The sequence below is a fragment of the Mobula hypostoma genome, chromosome 4 (assembly GCF_963921235.1).
Source record: "Mobula hypostoma chromosome 4, sMobHyp1.1, whole genome shotgun sequence".
NCBI lineage: Eukaryota > Metazoa > Chordata > Chondrichthyes > Myliobatiformes > Myliobatidae > Mobula > Mobula hypostoma.
This window is the reverse complement of record NC_086100.1, coordinates 96,092,820-96,116,278: the sequence shown is the minus strand read 5'-3', so window position 1 is coordinate 96,116,278 and position 23,459 is coordinate 96,092,820. Positions and strand designations below refer to the sequence as shown.

Here is a 23,459-nt window from a genome sequence, read left to right as displayed (position 1 = left end):
GCTTGCTGTTTACAGCATGTGACCAACAAACTTACTGGAAATATTCAGCATGTTTTATTCAGGATATGTCTGTGAATACAAAACAGGAAATGGGTATTTTAGACCACTGCTGTAGCTCCTTATTTTTTAAAAAAACAGTCTGATGTTTTGGGTAAAGACAAAATGCTGGAAACACTCAGGTCAGGTAGCATCTGTGGAGGAAGAAATGGTTAACATTTGGGTCTGAAACTCTTATTCAGAACTGGACTCGCTCGCTTTAGGTCGCATCTGGAATTGCCAGTTGGCAGACGATTTCCCTCCACACCGCTCTGACATATTGGGAAATCATGTACTCAGCAGGTTACAGCAGTGGTTTGCCTTTGCCTACTGCTGGATGAGTTTAAAGAGACCACCACCTCTTGCAGTGGATGACCAGGACATCTCTGTGCCTTGTCGTGCTCTTAGCGCTCCACAACGCCTGCTGGCCTGCTTTCTTGACCGTTGGACCATTAATCGGTCTCCTCCGCTCCATCTGCCAGGGCCAGACTTCACACACTGGGATAGGCAGATTCCCTACCTCACTGAGGGTCGAAGACCCGCGGCTACCCTCACCTGGTTTGGCCCGTCTGCCGAGATGGTTTACCGGGGGGGTGGCCGCTGTGCGTGCTACAGCTACTTGGAGCCACAGGTGAGAGCTGAGCGCCAGGTGGGGACCAAAGGTGGACGAGCTGCCCTGAAAAAGGGCATGGCAGGCCCCCCCCACCAGAGGTGCTACCCCTCCCTAGACACTACATGCACCCCAGAACTGGACTAGGAAAGTAAAAACTCCAGAACAGAAGGTGGAGCACTGAGTGAAACGAAGAGCATATCTGCAATAGGATCAAATGAGTTAATGTAGCAGTTAGGATCAGATTATGATTCTGACTGTATTGGTTTGCTAATAGCTAGACTGTGAAACATGCTGAGTAGATTAGACGATACTTGTAGAAAGAAAAGCTAAAGTGATAACCAGCAGAAATGGTCAGTTCTGATAGAGTTAGAAAGAAGGGGAGTTAACTAATGTTTGAGAATTCAGTATTGAGTCCAGGAGAAAGCAATGCAGCCAGGTAGAGGATGAGATGTTTGTTCCTCTAACTTGCATCGGGTCTCGTAACCAACAGCTATATCAAAGTGAAGGTGGATTGAGGAACTGCTGTGGCTCTGGGTAACTCCTGAGCACTAAGCATGGCTGTTCTGCAAAACATTCTCCCTGTCTGCTTTTGGTTTCTCCAAGTAGAGGAAACCACATTGGGAACACAAAATGTAGTACATCAGATATGTAAGTGAATCGCTGTTTGGAGGACCATTTAATCCTAGGTTTTGTATCTCCTCACACTGCGAGGTGTAGAGCTAGTCTTTGCAATTTCTGCCAGCTCCAGCAGTATTCCATCAGTAGATGCCCTTTGTTATTCTTTAGGACGCTCCTCTGTCCTAGCCAACCACTTGACTTTTCGTACTTAGTAATCAGAGTAGGAATGCAGTTGGGTGGCTGTGATCTCTGTGACCTCCAATACTGTTATAACAACTGAAAGTAAACCTGAACAACAACACTTTATCCACCTGGGCACATGGCACTGGACTTTAATGAATTCTTCAACTTTACATATCACACTTGTAGCAAATTTGTGGATGATACAAAGATAGCTGGAGGGGCAGATAGTGTTGAGGAAGTAAGGAGTTTGCAGAAGGACTTGGACAGATTGGAAGAATGGGCAAAGAAGTGGCAGATGGAATACAGCGTAAATGTGTGTGGTATTGCACTTTGGCAGAAGGAATACAGGTGTAGAGTATTTTCTAAATAGAGAGAAAATTAAGAAATCAGAGGTGCAAAGGTACTTGGAAGTCCTCATGCAGGGTTCTCTAAAGGTTAAGTTGGTAGTAAAGAAGGCAAGTGCAATTTTAGCATTCTTTTCAAGAGGACTAAAATATAAAAGCAGGGATGTAACGCTGAGGCTTTAAAAGGCATTAGCATTTTGGCTCGGTTTTGCTTTTTCTGCAGGTACAGTCTGGCCCCGTGGGCATCTTCACAGCCCTGATGTTAGCACATATTACCCAGAGAAAGCAGAATAATCGGATTTTAATTTCTACATTAACTCACTTGGTATCATCCCAACAGAGATATTCCCTTTGTTCTACCATACCCATTCTTCTGCTGAAAAGCTTGTTTTCTTTCATTCTCAGTTCTGTCAAAGCATCTTGGACTTGAAATACTAATGGTTCTCTTTCCATATCTGCTGCCGTATCTGACTGTACCCGGCATTTTCTGTTTTTATTTTAGATTCTCAGATTCTGAATGGCTTTTGATTTTCACTGGTGTTATGGGTATTTGATACCTTGATGAGAATTTTGAATATTTTTCCAAGTTGAAATAACATTCAGTCTGGTTCTACCTTAAATCTTTCAGTTTTTGTTGTGCATTGATTGTTTGTTGCTGATTGTCCTGACATGGCAGTCACTAACTTGTAACCGTTTAACTGTGTGCTTTTCCGTAGAACAGCTGTACCACTCCTTTCACTATGTTCAGTGCAACTATATCTTTATACATTTCAATGCAGTGCCTTTAATTGCATTTATTTGCTTAGAAATGTAAGAAGACTACAATTATGTACCTACATAGGTTGTAGTGATCGATATTCTCAACCGGTATGTAATCACCAACAGTCACAAGTTTGTATGAAATTCTGCGCCTGTAATTTCCCCATTTATAATTAAATAGAATGTTAGTGCTTGAATCCTGGTCAATACAAAGCTAATATTACCCTATAATACTCTGCTTCTAATTACCCAGGTATCCTCCGAGACCTCAACAGCTCCAATTAGGATTTGCAATAAACCCTGTGAAATTCAATGCTAAATCTGTAGTTCAAAGTAAATTTATTAGCAAAATGCATATGTCACCATATACAACCCTGAGATTCGTTTTGATGCAGGCAGTCACAGTAAGTACAAGAAACACAGTAGAATTAATGAAAGACCACACCCAATAGGGTGGACAACAGCCAATGTTAAAAAAATGAATATAAAAAATGCAAATATAAAGAAAGAGGAAAAATAGCAGGTTAATAAGCAATAAATATCGAGAGCCTAAGATGAAGAGACCTTGAAAGTGAGTCAAGTTCAATGGGAGCAGTTCATTGATGGGCAAGTGAAGCTGAGTGACGTTGGCCCCTCTAGTTCAAGAGCCTGATAATTGATAACAGTTCTTGAGAGCATGGCCTGGATGTTGGGGCTCTTGATGATGGATGCTGCTTTCCTGCAACACCACTGCTTTAGATGTGCTTGGTGGTGGGGAGGGTTTTACCTGTGATGGACTGGGCTGTATCCACTAATTTTTGTCGGCTTTTCCATTCAAAGGCATTGGTGTTTCCATACCAGGCTGTGATCCACCACACACCTGTAGAAGTTTGTCAAAGTTTAGATGATACGCCAAATCTTTGCAAACTTTGAAGAAAGTAGGGGTGCTGTCGTGCTCTCTTTATAATGGCACTTGTGTTCTGAACCCAGGACAGATCCTCTGAAATGATAACACCAAGGAATTTAAAGTTGCTGACCCTCTTTACCCCTGATTTCCCCACCTCTGATGAAGACTGGCTCATGAATCACTGTTTTTTCCCTCCTTGTCATTGTTATATTTCAGTTAAATCTGCAATTGTGTTCATGATAATGAAGTACAATATTTGCATTTACCTTTGTATTCAACACAATAGTTGATTATTTCACTTAGAGCATTGTACTTGTAATCAATCCAATTGAAACTTTCTAATTATGTTGATTATTATGCAGTATGTAGTTAGTAATTGTCTGCATTATAATGAGAGTTAAAGCTGTAAATACATTCGTATAATCCATTACAAAACTAGTATTTACACTGTTATCCATGAGAATGGCTATTTTATGTAAATAGTATTAAGTAGGCAATTACACCCATTACATTTCTAGCAAAAAACATTATTTAGTATAAAATTTGTAATTATCTTATTATCACCATTCTATCTTTCAAAATGAATCATTAACCAAACAATAATCACTTGTCCCACTATGACAATTTTAATGTTTGATTTTATCTGATGGTGAAGAACCTTGAGATATTTTACAATATAATCCAATACATTATACCTCTATATAAATCTAGTTCAGAAACTGCAATTGTTCCATTACAATTCTTATAATTGTCAACACAATAATAGTCAACACAAAGGCTATAATTGTATCACACTTTAATTCAGTAAACAGCTTCTAATTAAGTCTATAATCCAATATCAAAAACTGTAGTTAACCCCATTGTAATGTGTTGTACTCATTGTACATACTCCATACAACCTCATACAAAATCTAATATTTTTATATAATCTGATAGGAAGCTGTAATTATCTTCCGATGAATCCATTATAAAATCTATAATTACGTATGTTCCATTGCTAAGTGCTTATCCAAGCTTAATTCAGTTGAAAACATCTAACCACAATGACAATTCTATTCACCTCCATTTATAATCTGCATTAAAGCACCACAATGATATCTCTGATCCAGTACAAAGCATGTGAATGTATCTTAATCTGGTATTAAGGCCAAACCTATCATTAAGCACATTTTAACCTAATGCAAAAATTGCAGTTACCCCATTGTTTACAATCCAGAATTTGTCATATTCCACAGTAATCCAGTGTAAAGCTTCTGAGGATGTGTTTGAATAATTGAACTGGAATATTTTAATCACCTACATTATAAAAATACAGCCCTCAACAAGATTATTGATTATCTGGTAGTCCAATTGAAGTAGACTACCAGCAGCCACCTATTCGCACTAATGCTACGTTAATTTCAATTTTTATTCTCCCCGTATTCCCATCAACTCCCCCCACATCCTATCACTCTTCTATACACGAAGAGCAATTTATAGTGGTGACTAAGCCTACCAACTCGCATACCTTTGGGTTGTGGTCAGAAATTGGAGCACCTGAAGGAAAACCTCATAGTCATGAAGAACATGCAAACTCCACAATGTTTCAAAAGGATCATCTCTTTTCTAAACTGGAAAGAGGAGGAGTTCAACTGATATTATTTTTGTTCCTTAAGAAAACTGTCCAATCTTGAATCTTTGAACTGCCTCCATTGCAGACTTCTGCCAACTGAAGTAAGGAATTCCGTATCTGGCCTTACCATAGTCCTGTTGAGTTCTAACAAGAATTCCTATTTAGTGTACTTTAATTCCTTGCAGTACAATCCAAACCTTAATTGCAATATGCTAATATTTGTGTATGGTCCATCTCTCTATTCGCAAGTACTTGTACTCTTACCAAAATGAATAACCTTGTATTATCTTGCATTAGCATTCTTGCCCCTTCACTTTGATGAAATCCCTTTGCAGTCTGAGCCTGCTTTGTAACTTTTCTTCCTTGTTTCATCAGCAAACTAGGATGCACTACAATGTATTGGAGAACCAGTAAGGACACCTCTATGTAAATATGACTGTTTAGTTTTAATCCGATCCAAAAAGAAACTATTGCAGAGATCTGTAATCCCACCTTTTGTAAAATTTTTTTTTAAATAAGATGTGTAACTATTATAATCCATCAGAAATTTTAGTTACACTAATGTGCGACGTCCATGGTCTTTGAAATATACCAAAGCACAGTTTTATACACAAGTAAAATCCAGGGCAACTGTTGTAATCACTTCATCTATAATCTGTGTTAAAACCAGTAATTATCCAATTATGAATGCACAAACCCTACAACTGCTATTTCAAATAATGCAGTGCTTGATGAAATTGAAGGCATTCATTTAGAATGTTTGGGGACCAACGAGGAAATGTTCCATTGAAATGAAAAGGTAACACATCCAAAGCTAATCTGTTGCTCTTTTCAGTTTTCATAGATACCTTGGCCATGAATGTAGACCGCAGAACTGTGATAGTTACAAAACCTGGAAAAGTAATTTTCTGAACATATTTTTAGACTTCATAGAGAAATAGGCAAGATCATGATAAATGTTTGGGAGGCAGTGCATTATAAGCAATACATTTTTATTTTAAACTATTTCACTTTTCCCACACTTGCTTTTCAAACCTTTCATGTCTTTTGCCAGCTCTCAGTTCAAACTTTTCCCACATTCTCTGCAACTTCGACTCTCTCATGTGCCATTTGCACCCCCAAACCCAATTCTGCTACTCGCCACTGACTCTGGAGGTAGTTTAGTGGCTGGTTCCCCCATAGCCCAGTGTCTCTTTGGTGTAAGTGAAGCCAGTGGAAATTGGCACAGATCTGAGGAGAATGTGTACAGTCCAAACAGGTAGCATAGGAGGTTGGATACTGTTGTTAGAGCAGTGAGGCAGCATGGTGTGCATATCATCAGACCTCAAACGCAGTAAGGCAAATAGAAAAGGTGTTCAGGAAAGCACATGATCAGTGTGGAGATGGTTGGACCAAAGGGCTTGCTTCTGTGTTCACCATATGTGACTCTGTATGGCTAGCTTAGTTCTATAACTATAGAATAGACCCAAGTTTATGCTCAGGCTTTATGATACAGTAACTTAGCTTTTGGAGAAATGTGAACAATTCTTCATGCTTTAGCAGGGTAAGAGAGAAACCTAGGGGAGCTAATAAGATGAGGTATGAAGGTTGGGACTGTCAGACAGAAAAGATTGAGGGCAAAGTTGTACAGATCTTCAAGGTGTCAAGAGGATTTGGTAGAGTAGGTGGATGAAATATTATTCCATCTAGAAAGTAGATGAGTAACCAGAGACTGGAAATTATTGGCTATAGATCTGGCAATGGATGTTTCCACTCATGGTTCCTGGAACACTCACCCTGAAAGGTAATGGAAGCTTATTCCATAAATCATTTTAAAATTGGAATTGCTTGAGAATGAAGAACTTACAGGGTCACAGACAAATAAAATGGGATATGCAGCTGGGTATTTGCTCAGAAATAATACTGACACAAGGGCCCAACTTTAAAAACAAAGAAAGAAAAGATGATGAAAGCAAGCTAGGTAAGAATATAACAGTAAGAGCTTGGACAAATATATGAAAAGGAAGTCCTTTAGTGCATCATCCTTTGAATTACTAATAGGAAATAAAGAAACGAGACTTTGAATAAATATCTTCTAGATGTTTTCCTGTTGGAAGGCACTGAAAAAGATTCCAATAATAGAAGAAAATCAGAAATAAATGGAATGGAAGAACATTAAACAATTGCTATCACTGGGAAAAGGCATCAGAAAAAAATGGAAAAATAGATGGCTTAGATGGGGTGGAATTTGTTATGTGTGTCCAGGAAGGATTCCTGAGAAGGTATGTGGTCAGGTGATAGGCCTGTTGGTGGGCAAGCATTTTGGAGTCAGTGACCACAACTCTGACCTTTAGCATAGCTGTGGACAGGGGTAGCAGCAGATGATATGGGAAATTATTTAATTGAGAGAGGGTGAATTATGCTTTTAGGCAGAAATTTGGGAGTGTAAATTGGGAATAGATGTACACAGGGAAACACGCAAAGGAAATGCAGAGGTTGTTTCGGGAGCACTTCTGGATTGGTTTGCCCCATTGAGGCAGGGAAAAGGGTGGTAGGGTGATGGAACTATGATTGACAAGAGATGTGGAATATTAGTCAAGAGGATAAAGAAAGAAGCTTACCTAAGGTTTAGGAGCAAAAATCAGACAGGGCTCTGGAGAATTACAAGGTAGCAAGGAAGGAGCTTAAGAATGTACTTGGAGCTGAATGGGGGAATGAGAGGGCCTTGGTGAGTACAATTAAGGAAAACCTCAAAGTGTTCCACATGTGAAGAGCAGGAACATGACTAGAATGAGGATAGGACAGATCACGAATTGAAGAGAAACATTTACTCAGGAGGAAGAAGGAAGCATACTTGAAGTTTAGGAAGCAAACATTAGGCAAGGTGTGGAGAGTTATTTAGATAGCCAGGAAGAAGCTTAGGAAGGGACTTGGGAGAGCTAGAAAGGAATATAAGAAGGATTTTGTGTGTAGGATTATGGAAACCCCCAAGGCATCTACATGTACTTGAAGAGCAGGAGAATGTGGGTAGGACTGCTCACAGTTAAAGGGGTAAATGTACCTGAAAGTGGAGGAACTTCTTAATGAGTACTTTGCTGCATTGTTCACCAGGGCTGATACTGATGAATGTGAAGTCAGTGCCAAAGAGGCTAATGTGCTGGAGGCATGTTGAGGTTGAGAGGGAGGCAGTGTTAGAGCTTCCCTGTTAGAAAATCCCTGAGCCTGGACGGCATATACCCCAAGTTACTGCAGGAAGTAAGGGAAGAGATTGCTGTGGCATTGATGATGATCTTTGTGTCCTCCCTGGCCACAGGAGCAGTACTGATGGATTGGAGGTTGGCAAATGTTGTTCCATTGTTAAAGAGGGAGTAACAGGATAAACTTGCGAATTATCTACCAGCGAGTCTTACATCATTGGTTGGCAAGCTACTGGAGAGGATTTTTAGGGACAGGTTATACGAGCATTTGGAAAAGTATAGTCTTATTAGGGATAGCTATCATGGCTTTGTGAGGGGCAGCTATGCCTTATGAACCCGGTTGAGTTTTTTTTGAGGAAGTGACAAAACCAATTGATAAAGGTAGAGCGGTGGATGTGGTGTATGTCGATGTCAGTAAGGTATTCAACAAGGTTCCCCATTCAGAAAGTTAGGAGGCATGGGAACTTGGCTGTGTGGATTCGGAATTGACTTGCACGTAGAAGACAGGGTGGCAGTAGATGGAACATATTCTACTTGGAGGGTGGTGAGCAATAGGGTTTACATGGACCCCTGCTCTTTGTAATTTTTTTATAAGTGACTTGGATAGGAAAATGGAGGGATGGGTTAGTAAATTTCTCATATTACAAGAAGGTTGGTGGTGTTGTGGATAGTGCAGAGTGATTTCATTAGTTACAACAGTATATAGACGGGATCAGAGCAGGGTGGAGAAAGTAGCAGATAGAGTTCGATCTCAAAGTGTGAAGTGATGCACGTTGGAAGTTTTGAACTTGAAGGTGGAGTACAAATGACAGGATTCTTAGCAGTGTGTAGGATAGAGGGTTCTTGGGGTTCAAGTCCATAAATCCCTCCAAAGTTGCTGTGTAAGTTGATAGGGTGGTTATGAAGGTGTATGGTGTGTTGGTCTTCATTAGTTGGGGAATTAAGTTCAAGAGCCACGAGGTAATGTTGCAGCTCCATAAAACTCTGGTTAGACCACACCTGTAGTATTGTGTTCAGTTCTGGTCGTCCCATTATAGGAAGGATATGGAAGTTTCGGAGAGGAGACTTACCAGGATGCTGCCTGGATTAGTGAGATGGTGCTTTTCTCTTGGAGCGAAGGTGGTTGAGAGGTGACTTGATAAGAGGGTATTAGATCATGAGATGCATAGACAGAATGGACAGCCAACATCTTTCTCCCAGGGCAGCAGTGGCCAATACCAGATGATATGTGTTTAAGGTGAGTGGAAGAAAGTTTTAGGGGAGACTAAAACTTGTTATAGTTTTTCAACAAGGATTTACCCTTTTAAGATGGAGATGAAGATGATATTTTTTTTTCTGCTCACAGGATCGTGAAACAGAGTGCTACAGGTCATGATGCATTGTCCAAGCCAGCCTCGACTATGATTATATTGTTGTCCTACTGGGGTGTCGAGGGGAATGGAGAACAAACAGGGAAGTGGAGTTGAGGCTGAGGTTAGATCAGACTGAATAATAGAGGCGGCTCATTGGGCCCTAATCTGCTGCAAATCCTTATGTATTTAATTTATGATGAGGTCTAAATATCATAGAAACATGTATTGTAAATATTGTAATTACAGCTCAACACAGGGAAGGCTGTCCAGTATATAGATGTTAATTGCTCATTATAATCAATCATAAAGTTTGTATAATCTAATATAAAATATGCAATTACTCTTCGATGTGATTCAATAGAGGGTGCAACTTAATAATTATACTTTCAAATAACAGTAACTATTCTGTATAATCTGGAAGAATATCTGTAACTATTCTCATAAAATGAGTGAAAATTGTCTGTGTAATCCAGCCCATCCTTTAGTTACTTCATTACAATCCGATGGTGAAGTACACGCCAGTACAAAACCTGTAAACACCGCCCCAATTCAGTTCGAAGCTTTCAATTGCCTGTATAATCCATTAGAAGAGCTGTAATTATCTCCTCATTATAGAGCAGGTGCAGAAATATTCATTATAATTCAATGTAATTACCTTTGTTATATTCCGGCACAAAATGTCTCTTCAAAAACATTGTTGTAATAAAATTGTAATCAAGTGTGAAATCGGTAATGACATAATTGGGGTACACAGTAGAAAGGTTGTAACTGTCTTCATTTTAATCTGTCATGTACTGTGTAATCACACCTCTGAATAACCTAATACCCAGTGAGATCTGCTGCTGCTGTAGCCCATTCGACGTGCTCTTCTGCATACCACCGTTGTAATGCTTTCCTGTCAACTTACACCAGCCTCTCCATTCTCCTCTGACCTCTCTCAGTAACAAGGCATTTTTGTCTACAGAACTGCTGCTCACTGGCTATTATCACACTATTCTCTGTAAACTCTAGAGACTGCTGTGTGTGAAAATTTCAGGAGATCAGTGGTTTCTGAGATAGTCAAAACACCCCACCTGTCACCAACAGTCAGTCACTTAGATCCCATTCTTCCCCATTCTGATGTTTGGTTTGAACAACAGCTGAACCTCGACCATTTCTGCATGCCTGTCTGCCAAAGGAAGGGAACGTCAACTCAGACCATGAGAGGCCTGCGTTGGGCATTTTCATGCCTTAGAAGGTGCAGATTGGAAGTCTGTGTGGGGCGCCACTCCTCGCACAAACACTAGAGTAATGTGTGGTTAAGTGCCTTGCTTAAGGACCCAAACACGCTGCCACAGCTAAGGCTCAAACTAGCGACCTTCAGATTACTAGACGAACGCGTTAACCACTTGGCCATGTGCCCAACACTGTCTGCCAAAGCAGGCCGAAAGAAAGTACAGTCGGCCCTCCTTATCCGCGAATTCCGCATGCGCGAATTCAACCAACCCCGAATCAAGAAAAACCTCTTCCAGCACTTATTGTTCAAGCATGTACAGACTTTTTTTCTTGTCATTATTCCTTAAACAATGCAATATAACAACTATTTTACATAGCATTTGCATCATATTAGGTATAAGTAATCTAGAGATGATTTGAAGTATACGGGAGGATGTCCGTAGGTTATCCTGGATCGGGATTGGGAAAAAAAACGGAAGTTCTCTTACTAAGTAAGTTGGAACAGGTACATCCGGTATTATTTAGCGTCAGTTAGTCAAACATTTGTCTTAGTATATATTTTACCTTTCTATGCCTATAAAACATTTAAGAAACGTATGTTTCAGCGTCAGGCTCGGAAGCAGAAGTTCCTGAGTTCGATCCAGTGACAGACCGCTCCCGAGCGTGCTCTCCATCCGTGCCGGGTTGATATGGAGGATCAAAACTCCAAAACCCAATAATCAAACCACTGCGTTGTTTACTAATAATTGTAGCTTTCATCGGGGAAGGGCTTTTCTCACTTTATGCTTTAAAATTGTTCCGATCGTTAACCGACTGTAGCCTAATGCTTTTCCAATGACTGATGGCGTTTCACCTCTTTCTGATCGCTTTATTATTTCCCCTTTATTTTAAATCGCGATCGTGATTATTTTCGTGAACAGAAACACTGCGGATTCAGAGCTCTGCCGCTGGGTCCTAATGCCCACCATATCGAGACAAGTTAAATAAGATCTGGGGTTCCGCTGGGTCCTAAGGTCCACTACATTGAGACAGGTTGAATAAGGGACTTGAGCATCCTTGTTTTTTGGTATCCGCGAGGGATCCCGGAACCAATCCCTCGCAGATGAGGAGGGCCGACTGTAGTTCTCTTAAAACTGCATAATTAATACTCCATAATACTTGTCCAATTAAAACCAAAGACCAGCAGAATTTTATCTATTGTATGTCTATTAGTACCTAGTGGTAGGTTCAACTTTGACATTGCTCTGGAATTTTCGTTAGTTGTAGAAATCTACAAAGGGTCAGTGATTCAAGATTAGTGCAGGATGTATGCATTGCTTTCCAGTGTTTTTTTTAAGAACTTGACTAGGTTGCAAAAAGAGCTATTGGTAGTTGGCTTATTATTGCCGTGTGTACCAAGATGCAGTGAAAATCTTTGTTTTGTGTACCATCCATACAGATCATTTGAAACATACTGCAAGTTCATTAAGGTAGGACAAAGGGAAAAACAATAACATTGCAGAATATACTGCTAGTTACCATTAGAGCACAGGCAGACAGTAAGCTGCAAAGCCTACAATGGGGTAGGTTGTGAGGTCAAGAGTTCGTCTTTATCATATGTGAGGTCCATTCAAGAGTCTCATGACCTTGAGCTGAGTGGTACCTGCAGAACAACTAGTGCCATTTCCCATGGAATCCAGTTATTTAAAGGACCATAATAAGTTTTTGCTTGGATCTTTCCCCCATATTCTACTAGCACACAACTTTCTGCTCATACATTACACCCTCAATAAAATTTCTGCTGTCTAGGCTTGTTTCCAGAGGGCATTTGGCAAGACTTAACCCTCGCTGGATGACAAAGAAATGACAATATCAGCCTCAGTGCGGACCAAGTGACAGTGGGTACAGAACGGTTCTTCATCCAAGATGAAGACACTTAGTCCCTTCTCTATTTGAAAATATTCTATTTTATTTTGGATTTCCAGTACTCGCAGATTTTTGATTTTCTTTCATGTGTTCATATCGATGCTTGTCAACAAGACTAACCTCATTGAGATCTATCATCTCAAGTGTAGCTTTGGATGTGACTGGACTGCTTTCCTCTCACAGCTGAAGTTGTCATCACCCTACGCTTTCTGCCTTTTGGGACTATTTAGGTTGCTGTGGCTGGCTATGACACATCACACTGTTTGCTGCTCACAGCTGCACTGGAAAGGCCACCCAACTTTTGAATAGCAAGGCGAGGCTTCGATAATGAAAAGAAAAATTGCTGGAAACATTCCACAGGTCAGACCACATCTGTGGGAAGAGAAAGTTAATGTGCCTTGTGAAAGAGCCTTTCTTCAACCTAAAACTTTACCTTTGATTCTCTTCCCAAGTTTTCATCATTTTCTCTCTTTACAGATGTTGGAAAAACAAAAAAAAAACTTTCAGATTTCCACCAGCAGGGTGAGGCACCATCTTTTCTCTCAGCCCTCAAGAGCTGTTCTGTAAACAGTCATTAATATTGCCTTAAAATTGCAATCACATGTCCAATATTCCACGATTTGCGAGACTTGCAGGCTTGTGCAGAGATACTGTAGGTACATATAAACTGCACCTCTTCATAATCCTGGTACTGAAGCTCATCTTCATAATCCTAGTACTGTATGCAGTGCTTCAAGTGCAGTCTAACCAAGTTCTTCTACTCCATTTTCTTTGCCTTAAGACCAAAATTCCATTTGCCTGCCTAATCCTTATTACTTAAAAAGTGGTCTGTTCAATCAGTATCCAGCATGAAGTTAACAAACGAAGGAAGTTTTCCATGGTCAATTCAAACAACCCTTCATAACTTCTTCATTCTGTGGATCACAGCTGCTTGTCACCTGTCAGGTGTCATATGGCCCTTGAAGGGAGTCTGTTCTACTGCATAGAATCACGGTGGATGTCGTGCAGTGTACTGTGTAGAATCGGCAGGGTGGATGTCGTGTGGTGGACTGTGTAGAATCGGCGGGGTTGATGTCATGTGGTGGACTGTATGGAATCGGCGGGGTGGATGTCTTGTGGTGGACTGCATGGAATCGGTGGGGTGGATGTCGTGTGGCGGACTGTGTAGAATCGGTGGGGTGGATGTCGTGTGGCGGACTGTGTAGAATCGGCGGGGTTGATGTCGTGTGGTGGACTGTATGGAATCGGCGGGGTAGATGTCGTGTGGCGGACTGTATGGAATCGGCGGGGTGGATGTCGTGCAGTGTACTGTATGGAATCGGCGGGGTGGATGTCGTGTGGTGGACTGTGTAGAATCGGCGGGGTTGATGTCGTGTGGTGGACTGTATGGAATCGGCGGGGTGGATGTCTTGTGGTGGACTGCATGGAATCGGTGGGGTGGATGTCGTGTGGCGGACTGTGTAGAATCGGTGGGGTGGATGTCGTGTGGCGGACTGTGTAGAATCGGCGGGGTTGATGTCGTGTGGTGGACTGTATGGAATCGGCGGGGTAGATGTCGTGTGGCGGACTGTATGGAATCGGCGGGGTGGATGTCGTGCAGTGTACTGTATGGAATCGGCGGGGTGGATGTCATGTGCTGGACTGTATGGAATCGGCGGGGTGGATGTCGTGCAGTGTACTGTATGGAATCGGCGGGGTGGATGTCATGTGCTGGACTGTATGGAATCGGCGGGGTGGATGTCGTGCAGTGTACTGTATGGAATCGGCGGGGTGGATGTCATGTGCTGGACTGTATGGAATCGGCGGGGTGGATGTCGTGCAGTGTACTGTATGGAATCGGCGGGGTGGATGTCGTGCAGTGTACTGTATGGAATCGGTGGGGTGGATGTCGTGCAGTGTACTGTATGGAATCAGTGGGGTGGATGTCGTGCAGTGTACTGTATGGAATCGGCGGGGTGGATGTCGTGTGCTGGACTGTATGGAATCGGCGGGGTGGATGTCGTGCAGTGTACTGTATGGAATCGGCGGGGTGGATGTCGTGCAGTGTACTGTATGGAATCAGTGGGGTGGATGTCGTGTGGCGGACTGTGTAGAATCGGCGGGGTGGATGTCGTGTAGCGGACTGTATGGAATCGGCGGGGTGGATGTCGTGCAGTGTACTGTATGGAATCGGCGGGGTGGATGTCGTGTGCTGGACTGTATGGAATCGACGGGGTGGATGTCGTGCAGTGTACTGTATGGAATCGGCGGGGTGGATGTCGTGCAGTGTACTGTATGGAATCAGTGGGGTGGATGTCGTGTGGCGGACTGTGTAGAATCGGCGGGGTGGATGTCGTGTAGCGGACTGTATGGAATCGGCGGGGTGGATGTCGTGTGGTGGACTGTATGGAATCGGCGGGGTGGATGTCGTGTGGCGGACTGTGTAGAATTGGCGGGGTGGATGTCGTGTGGTGGACTGTATGGAATCGGCGGGGTGGATGTCGTGCGGTGGACTGTGTAGAATCGGCGGGGTGGATGTCGTGTGGTGGACTGTATGGAATCGGCAGGGTGGATGTCGTGTGGTGGACTGTATGGAATCGGGGGTGGATGTCGTGTGGTGGACTGTATGGAATTGGCGGGGTGGATGTCGTGTGGTGGACTGTGTAGAATCGGCGGGGTGGATGTCGTGTGGCCGTCTGTATGGAATCGGCGGGGTGAATGTCGTGTGGCCGTCTGTATGGAATTGGCGGGGTGGATGTCGTGTGATGGACTGTATGGAATCGGCGGGGTGGATATCGTGCGGCGGATTGTATGGAATCGGCGGGGTGGATGTCGTGCGGCGGACTGTATGGAATCGGTGGGGTGGATGTGCAGTGTACTGTATGGAATTGGCGGGGTGGATGTCGTGTGATGGACTGTATGGAATCGGGGTGGATTTCGTGTGGCGGACTGTGTAGAATCGGTGGGGTGGATGTCGTGTGGTGGACTGTATGGAATCGGCGGGGTGGATGTTGTGTGGTGGACTGTGTAGAATCGGCGGGGTGGATGTTGTGTGGCGGACTGTATGGAATCGGCGGGGTGGATGTTGTGTGGCGGACTGTATGGAATCGGCGGGGTGGATGTTGTGTGGCGGACTGTATGTAATCGGCGGGGTGGATGTGCACTGTACTGTATAGAATCGGCAGGGTGGATGTCGTGTGGTGGACTGTGTAGAATTGGCGGGGTGGATGTTGTGTGGTGGACTGTATGGAATCGGCGGGGTGGATGTCGTGTGGCGGACTGTATGGAATCGGCGGGGTGGATGTCGTGTGGCGGACTGTGTAGAATCGGCGGGGTGGATGTCATGTGGTGTACTGTATGGAATCGACGGGGTGGATGTCGTGTGGTGGACTGTATGGAATCGATGGGCTGGATGTCGTGTGGTGGACTGTATGGAATCGACGGGGTGCATGTCGTGTGGTGGACTGTATGGAATCGGCGGGGTGGATGTCGTGTGGTAGACTGTATGGAATCGGCGGGGTCGATGTCATGTGGTGGACTGTGTAGAATCAGCGGAGTGGACTGTGTGGAATCGGTGTGGATGTCGTGTGGCGGACTGTGTAGAATCAGCGGGGTGGATGTCATGTAGTGGACTGTATGGAATCGGCGGGGTGGATGTCGTGTGGCGGACTGTGTAGAATCAGCGGGGTGGATGTCATGTAGTGGACTGTATGGAATCGGCGGGGTTGATGTCGTGTGGTGGACTGTATGGAATCGGCGGGGTGGATGTCGTGTGGCGGACTGTATGGAATCGGCGGGGTGGATGTCGTGTGGCGGACTGTGTAGAATCGGCGAGGTGGATGTCATGTGGTGTACTGTATGGAATCGACGGGGTGGATGTCGTGTGGTGGACTGTATGGAATCGATGGGCTGGATGTCGTGTGGTGGACTGTATGGAATCGGCGGGGTGGATGTCGTGTGGTAGACTGTATGGAATCGGCGGGGTCGATGTCATGTGGTGGACTGTGTAGAATCAGCGGAGTGGACTGTGTGGAATCGGTGTGGATGTCGTGTGGCGGACTGTGTAGAATCAGCGGGGTGGATGTCATGTAGTGGACTGTATGGAATCGGCGGGGTGGATGTTGTGTGGTGGACTGTGTAGAATTGGCGGGGTGGATGTTGTGTGGCGGACTGTATGGAATCGGCGGGGTGGATGTTGTGTGGCGGACTGTATGGAATCGGCGGGGTGGATGTTGTGTGGCGGACTGTATGTAATCGGCGGGGTGGATGTGCACTGTACTGTATGGAATCGGCAGGGTGGATGTCGTGTGGTGGACTGTGTAGAATTGGCGGGGTGGATGTTGTGTGGTGGACTGTATGGAATCGGCGGGGTGGATGTCGTGTGGCGGACTGTATGGAATCGGTGGGGTGGATGTCGTGTGGCGGACTGTGTAGAATCGGCAGGGTGGATGTCATGTGGTGTACTGTATGGAATCGACGGGGTGGATGTCGTGTGGTGGACTGTATGGAATCGATGGGCTGGATGTCGTGTGGTGGACTGTATGGAATCGACGGGGTGGATGTCGTGTGGTGGACTGTATGGAATCGGCGGGGTCGATGTCATGTGGTGGACTGTGTAGAATCAGCGGAGTGGACTGTGTGGAATCGGTGTGGATGTCGTGTGGCGGACTGTGTAGAATCAGCGGGGTGGATGTCATGTAGTGGACTGTATGGAATCGGCGGGGTTGATGTCGTGTGGTGGACTGTATGGAATCGGCGGGGTCGATGTCGTGTGGCGGACTGTGTAGAATCGGCGGGGTGGATGTCGTGTACTGTATGAAATCGGCGGGGTGGATGTCATGTGTACTGTATGGAATCGGCGGGGTGGATGTCGTGTGGCGGACTGTATGGAATCGGCGGGGTGGATGTGCAGTGTACTGTATGGAATCGGCGGGGTGGATGTCGTGTGGCGGACTGTATGGAATCGGCGGGGTGGATGTGCAGTGTACTGTATGGAATCGGCGGGGTGGATGTCGTGTGGTGGACTGTATGGAATCGGCGGGGTGAATGTCGTGTGGCGGACTGTGTAGAATCGGCGGGGTGGATGTGCACTGTACTGTGTAGAATCGGCAGGGTGGATGTGCACTGTACTGTGTAGAATCGGCAGGGTGGATGTCATGTGGTGGACTGTGTAGAATCGGCGGGGTGGATGTCGTGTGGTGGACTGTATGGAATCGGCGGAGTGGATGTCATGTGGCGGACTGTGTAGAATCAGCGGAGTGGACTGTATGGAATCGGCGGGGTGGATGTCGTGTGGCGGACTGTATGGAATCGGCGGGGTGGATGTCGTGTGGCGGACTGTGTAGAATCGGCGGGGTTGATGTCGTGTGGCGGACTGTGTAGAATCGGCGGGGTTGATGTCGTGTGGTGGACTGCGTAGAATTGGCAGAGTGGAGCAGCAATTAGTGCTGCTAACGCGTGTCTTCTGGGACCCATGGTGGATTCTCTCATGGATGCGGAGTTTGCTTGTGTTTCCTGTGATAACATCTGTTTCCTTGGATACTCCAGTTTCCTGCCACCTTGTAGCCTACCAGCAAGCCTTCATGAACAGGGGAAAGTCTGCAGGTGCCGGAAATCCAAAGCAACACACACAAAATGCTGAGGATCTCAGCAGGTCAGACAGCATCCGTGGAAATGAATACATAGTTGACGTTTTGGGCCTTCATCAGGACTCGGGTGGGAAAAGATGGGAAGTCAGAGTAAGAAGGTGGCGGAAGGTGATGAGGAAGTACAAGGTGGTAGGTGATTGGTGAAACCGGGAGAAGGGGAGGAGGTTAAGTAAAGAGCTGGAAATTTGATTGGAGAAAGAGATAAAGGAATGTGGGAGGGACAATCTGACAGGAGAAGATAGAAGACCATGGAAGATAGGGAAGGAGGTGATAGGCTGGTAAGGAGATGAGGTGTAGGAGGGAAATGGGAATGGTGGGGGTGGGGGGACAATTACCTAAAGTTTGAGAATTGATGTTCGTGGCAGTTCTGATGGGGGTCCCTTTTACAGTCCTGATCAAGGGTCTTCCCCAAAATGTCAACTGTTTCCTCTTTTCTATACATGCTGCCTGCCCTGCTGAGTTCCTCTAGCATTTAGTGTCTGTTGCTGGTAGGTTGGCTGACTGCTGTAAATTATCCCTTGGTGTAGATAAGTGGAAAAGTTGAATAGAAACGAAGTTGATGGGCAGGGTTACAGGGAAATAGAAAAATGGGTTAATGGAATTGCTCTGCTGGGAGCTGGCATGGGCTCTGGGTCAAATAGCCTCTTCCTGTGATGTGATGTGTGACTTGAGTAAGGCTTTCCGATGGGGTGTATTATAGAGGTAGTTTATTTTCACTACTGCTTATACAGGACCTCTCACAGCATAGCTCGAGGTTTTGTACCATCCTTAATGCTCCTCTACTGGGGGATCATGGAACAGATTCAGGGAATCAAAGGGCATGTTGCATTTCTTCAAGGAGGCTTTGAAAACATCTTTGAATCTTTTTCTGTCTGAAACATCTGTTCATCTCATTTTCATATTTACTTATTTAGAGATACAGCGTTGAACAGGCGCTTCTGGGCCAACAAGCCACACCGCCCTGCACCACCACTAACCTAACCACAGCAGAATTTACAATGACCAACTCGCCAACCAACTGGTAGGTCTTTAGACTGTGGGAGGAAACTGGAGCACCCAGAGGAAACCCACATGGTCATGGAGAGAACATAAAACTTCTCACAGACGGTGGTGGGAATTGAATCTGGGTCACTGGTACTGTGAAGCGTAGTGCTAACCACTGCACTGCCCGATACATTGCATCAAATATCTCAGCATACCCACCCTACGGTGTTGTCTATAATATTTTCCAAGCTGCTAGCTTGCAATAGATGGCAATTGTGATACTGTATGGGTGTTCAACTGTGGAAGTTTAATTCAATGGTATGAGTAATTAGCCGTTAGCTCCTTTTCAATACCTTCTTCCCTCGTGGTCTGTAAATGCTTCATTCATTGACGGTGTTTGTATTTGAAATGTTCTGCATGTAGGTTTGCTTCCTGAAGGAAAATATAGCTGTAATAATGAATGAGATTGTGGAAAGGGGGAATGAGGGGCATACCTGTGAGTTTGCAGATATCGTCAGCTGCCGTATTGTTTAGGACTTGCATATCTTTGATAAGTAAATTCTAGACATGAATAGAAGCGGGATAAAGCAAGATTTCCATAGTGGCTCCTCTCTGAACTGCTTTGTTTGCAGGAGGTAGCAATTGTGAGAACTGCTGGTGACACTTAGCACAGTTGGAGTGCATCTGAAAAACTGGGGGATACCTAGTATGGTGGATTGAGAGAGAGAATGGTAATGGAGAAGTTGAGGACTGAGTCTCTGTGCTGTTGTGGTGATTGAGTCATTGCCAATGTGTGTGAGAAACAATACAAAAAGGGGTTAGAGGATGTTGTAGAAGCTGTGTGTGTGTGTGTGTGTGTGTGTGTGTGTGTGTGTCAGAGATAGAGAGAGACCAAGGGAGCAAATGTCTATTTTAAAGGCCTTTTGATGGCTCAGTCATAGGTGATTTACCAGAAACGACAGAATATAATGAGTACTTCAAATGGAAGGACAAACATGGTTATAGCATTTCTGAGTGTAAGGTGTTGGATGAACCATTGAATCTCTCCACAACCAAGACACAAAAAAACCTGGGTTACACTATTTTTGTATCTTCTTGTCGCCACCACTGTCCTTGATGTGGATTCTTCTGACATTCTAGAAGTTTCAGTGATGTACTTCTGCTCAGGACCTCATGACTCTGAGATTATTCATTGAAGAACTGAGTAAACAGAACACATCTATTCTCTTGTTCTCTTTTTCATCCTCAGTGACCTGGGCCTTCATTGAAGTTGAGCAACTTTCACGGACGGTTTAGTTAGCTAAGGAAGCTTTCTAGTTCCATTTCCTCTTTATACAAATCTAAAGAGTTCATGTTAAGTTGGGTCCTTCTATCATGCTGTTAGCCACTGGGCTACAAACAGGGACGGTGGCAGAAAACTGTATTTGTTAATGTGTGGACTGAGTTGCTGACTTGAGGGTGGGGGGAGTACAGAAAGCTGGAGCTGGCATCACTTCTGGAAAACTAGAAGTGGTTCAGTTACCTGAAGCCAGCGTTGAATTGGCAAGTGGCACTACACCTCTACATCTCTTGCAGTGGACAAGAAAGTTGCCTCTCAACCAGCCTAAATGAACAGAAGATGTGGAAATGTTCAGCAGGTTGAACAGCATCTGTGAAAAAGAAATGGGGTAAGCATTTCAGGTTGATGACTTTTCATGTAGAATGATTGGTCAATAGCCTAAAAAAAACTTTCATTTCCTTCTCTATAGTTGCTCTATAACCTACTGAGTATTTTCAGCATTTTTTGGTTAGAATCAGAACCAGATTTATTATCACTGATATATAACATATCATGAAATTTGTTGTTTTGTGCAAGACAAAAAAAAATTACTATAAGTTCCAGAAAAGTGTAGAAGATGAATAATCTTCATTGCTCCCTGTTACAATTGATGGTGAGAATTTGCTAAGGACCTACAAGTACCTGGGGGTGCGTCTGGATTACAGGCTTGAGTTGAGCACCAGCACAGAGGCTGTGTACAAAAAGGGCCAGAGTCACCTCTGCTTCCTGAGGAGACTGAGGTCCTTTGGAGTATGCAGACCTCTCCTCCACATGCTCTACCAGTCTGATGTCACCAGTACAATCTTCTGTGTGGCGTTGTGCTGGAGCAATGGCATCAACATGGGTGATGCCAACAGGCTCAATAGACTATTTAGAAAGGCTGGCTCTGTTGTAGGAGTCAAACTGGACACATTGGAGGCTGCGGTAGAACAAAGGACCCTACGGAAAATCCTGGCAATTTTGGACAATGTTTTTCACCCTCTGTATGCCACCTTGGTTGAACAGAGAAGCACCTTCAGTGATAGACTAGGACAGTCGTGCTGCTCCAAAGAGAGCTAGATGAGGTCATTCTTATCCTCGGCCATTGGGCTCTATAGTGATGACTCCCTCCTGTTACACTGTTTGAGGTAGCTTATTTTTTATTCTTTCTTACTTCTCTTCTAAATATTTGTATATCTATACACTTGTATTGCTACTGTGATGCTGTAATTTCCTTTGTGATCAATGAAGTATCTATCTAATAAGATAGTGTTCCTGGACCATCCAGAAATCTGATAGTGGAAGGGGAAAAGCTGTTCTTAAAATATTGAATGTTAGTGTTCAGGCTTCTGTACTTGTCCTCAAAGCGAACGCAAAGAGGGCATGTCTTGCATGGTGAGGATTTTTAATGATCGATGCTACTTTCTTGAGGCACTGGCTGCTGAAATTGTCCCATGATGGAGTTGGCTGAGTCTACAACCCTTTGCAGCCTCTTCGACCACGTACGTTAGAACCTCCGTGCAGCCGCTTCGACCGCGTACGTTAGAACCTCCGTGCAGCCGCTTCGACCGCGTACGTTAGAACCTCCGTGCAGCCGCTTCGACCGCGTACGTTAGAACCTCCGTGCAGCCTCTTCGACCGCGTACGTTAGAACCTCCGTGCAGCCGCTTCGACCGCGTACGTTAGAACCTCCGTGCAGCCGCTTCGACCGCGTACGTTAGAACCTCCGTGCAGCCGCTTCGACCGCGTACGTTAGAACCTCCGTGCAGCCGCTTCGACCGCGTACGTTAGAACCTCCGTGCAGCCCCTTCGACCGCGTACGTTAGAACCTCCGTGCAGCCCCTTCGACCGCGTACGTTAGAACCTCCGTGCAGCCCCTTCGACCGCGTACGTTAGAACCTCCGTGCAGCCCCTTCGACCGCGTACGTTAGAACCTCCGTGCAGCCCCTTCGACCGCGTACGTTAGAACCTCCGTGCAGCCCCTTCGACCGCGTACGTTAGAACCTCCGTGCAGCCCCTTCGACCGCGTACGTTAGAACCTCCGTGCAGCCGCTTCGACCGCGTACGTTAGAACCTCCGTGCAGCCGCTTCGACCGCGTACGTTAGAACCTCCGTGCAGCCCCTTCGACCGCGTACGTTAGAACCTCCGTGCAGCCCCTTCGACCGCGTACGTTAGAACCTCCGTGCAGCCCCTTCGACCGCGTACGTTAGAACCTCCGTGCAGCCCCTTCGACCGCGTACGTTAGAACCTCCGTGCAGCCCCTTCGACCGCGTACGTTAGAACCTCCGTGCAGCCCCTTCGACCGCGTACGTTAGAACCTCCGTGCAGCCCCTTCGACCGCGTACGTTAGAACCTCCGTGCAGCCCCTTCGACCGCGTACGTTAGAACCTCCGTGCAGCCCCTTCGACCGCGTACGTTAGAACCTCCGTGCAGCCCCTTCGACCGCGTACGTTAGAACCTCCGTGCAGCCCCTTCGACCGCGTACGTTAGAACCTCCGTGCAGCCCCTTCGACCGCGTACGTTAGAACCTCCGTGCAGCCCCTTCGACCGCGTACGTTAGAACCTCCGTGCAGCCCCTTCGACCGCGTACGTTAGAACCTCCGTGCAGCCCCTTCGACCGCGTACGTTAGAACCTCCGTGCAGCCCCTTCGACCGCGTACGTTAGAACCTCCGTGCAGCCCCTTCGACCGCGTACGTTAGAACCTCCGTGCCAGATTGATGCAACCAGTCAGAATGCTCTTCACCATTCTGTGAAATTGCACCATTTCTGTGGAGATTTGCAAGAGTCTTATTTGCAGTTTGTAGAGATTTGGTAAGCCACTGCCATGTCTTTTTCTGATTACATTAATGT

The 23,459-nt window shown here is 45.1% G+C and overlaps 1 protein-coding gene across 3 annotated transcripts in view; it reads left to right on the top strand.

Annotated features, from left to right (window-relative positions):
• LOC134345479 (AMMECR1-like protein) overlaps nucleotides 1-23,459 on the top strand; it is a 98,395-nt gene that overhangs the window by 32,560 nt on the left and 42,376 nt on the right. The window contains exon 3 of one of the 3 annotated variants that reach the window (XM_063046202.1): nucleotides 19,241-19,347. The exons of the other annotated variants lie outside the window; for them this stretch is intronic. The gene's annotated coding sequence lies outside the window, so the exon portion shown is untranslated. The remainder of the gene's footprint in view (nucleotides 1-19,240; nucleotides 19,348-23,459) is intronic. 3 annotated transcript variants of the gene reach the window in all.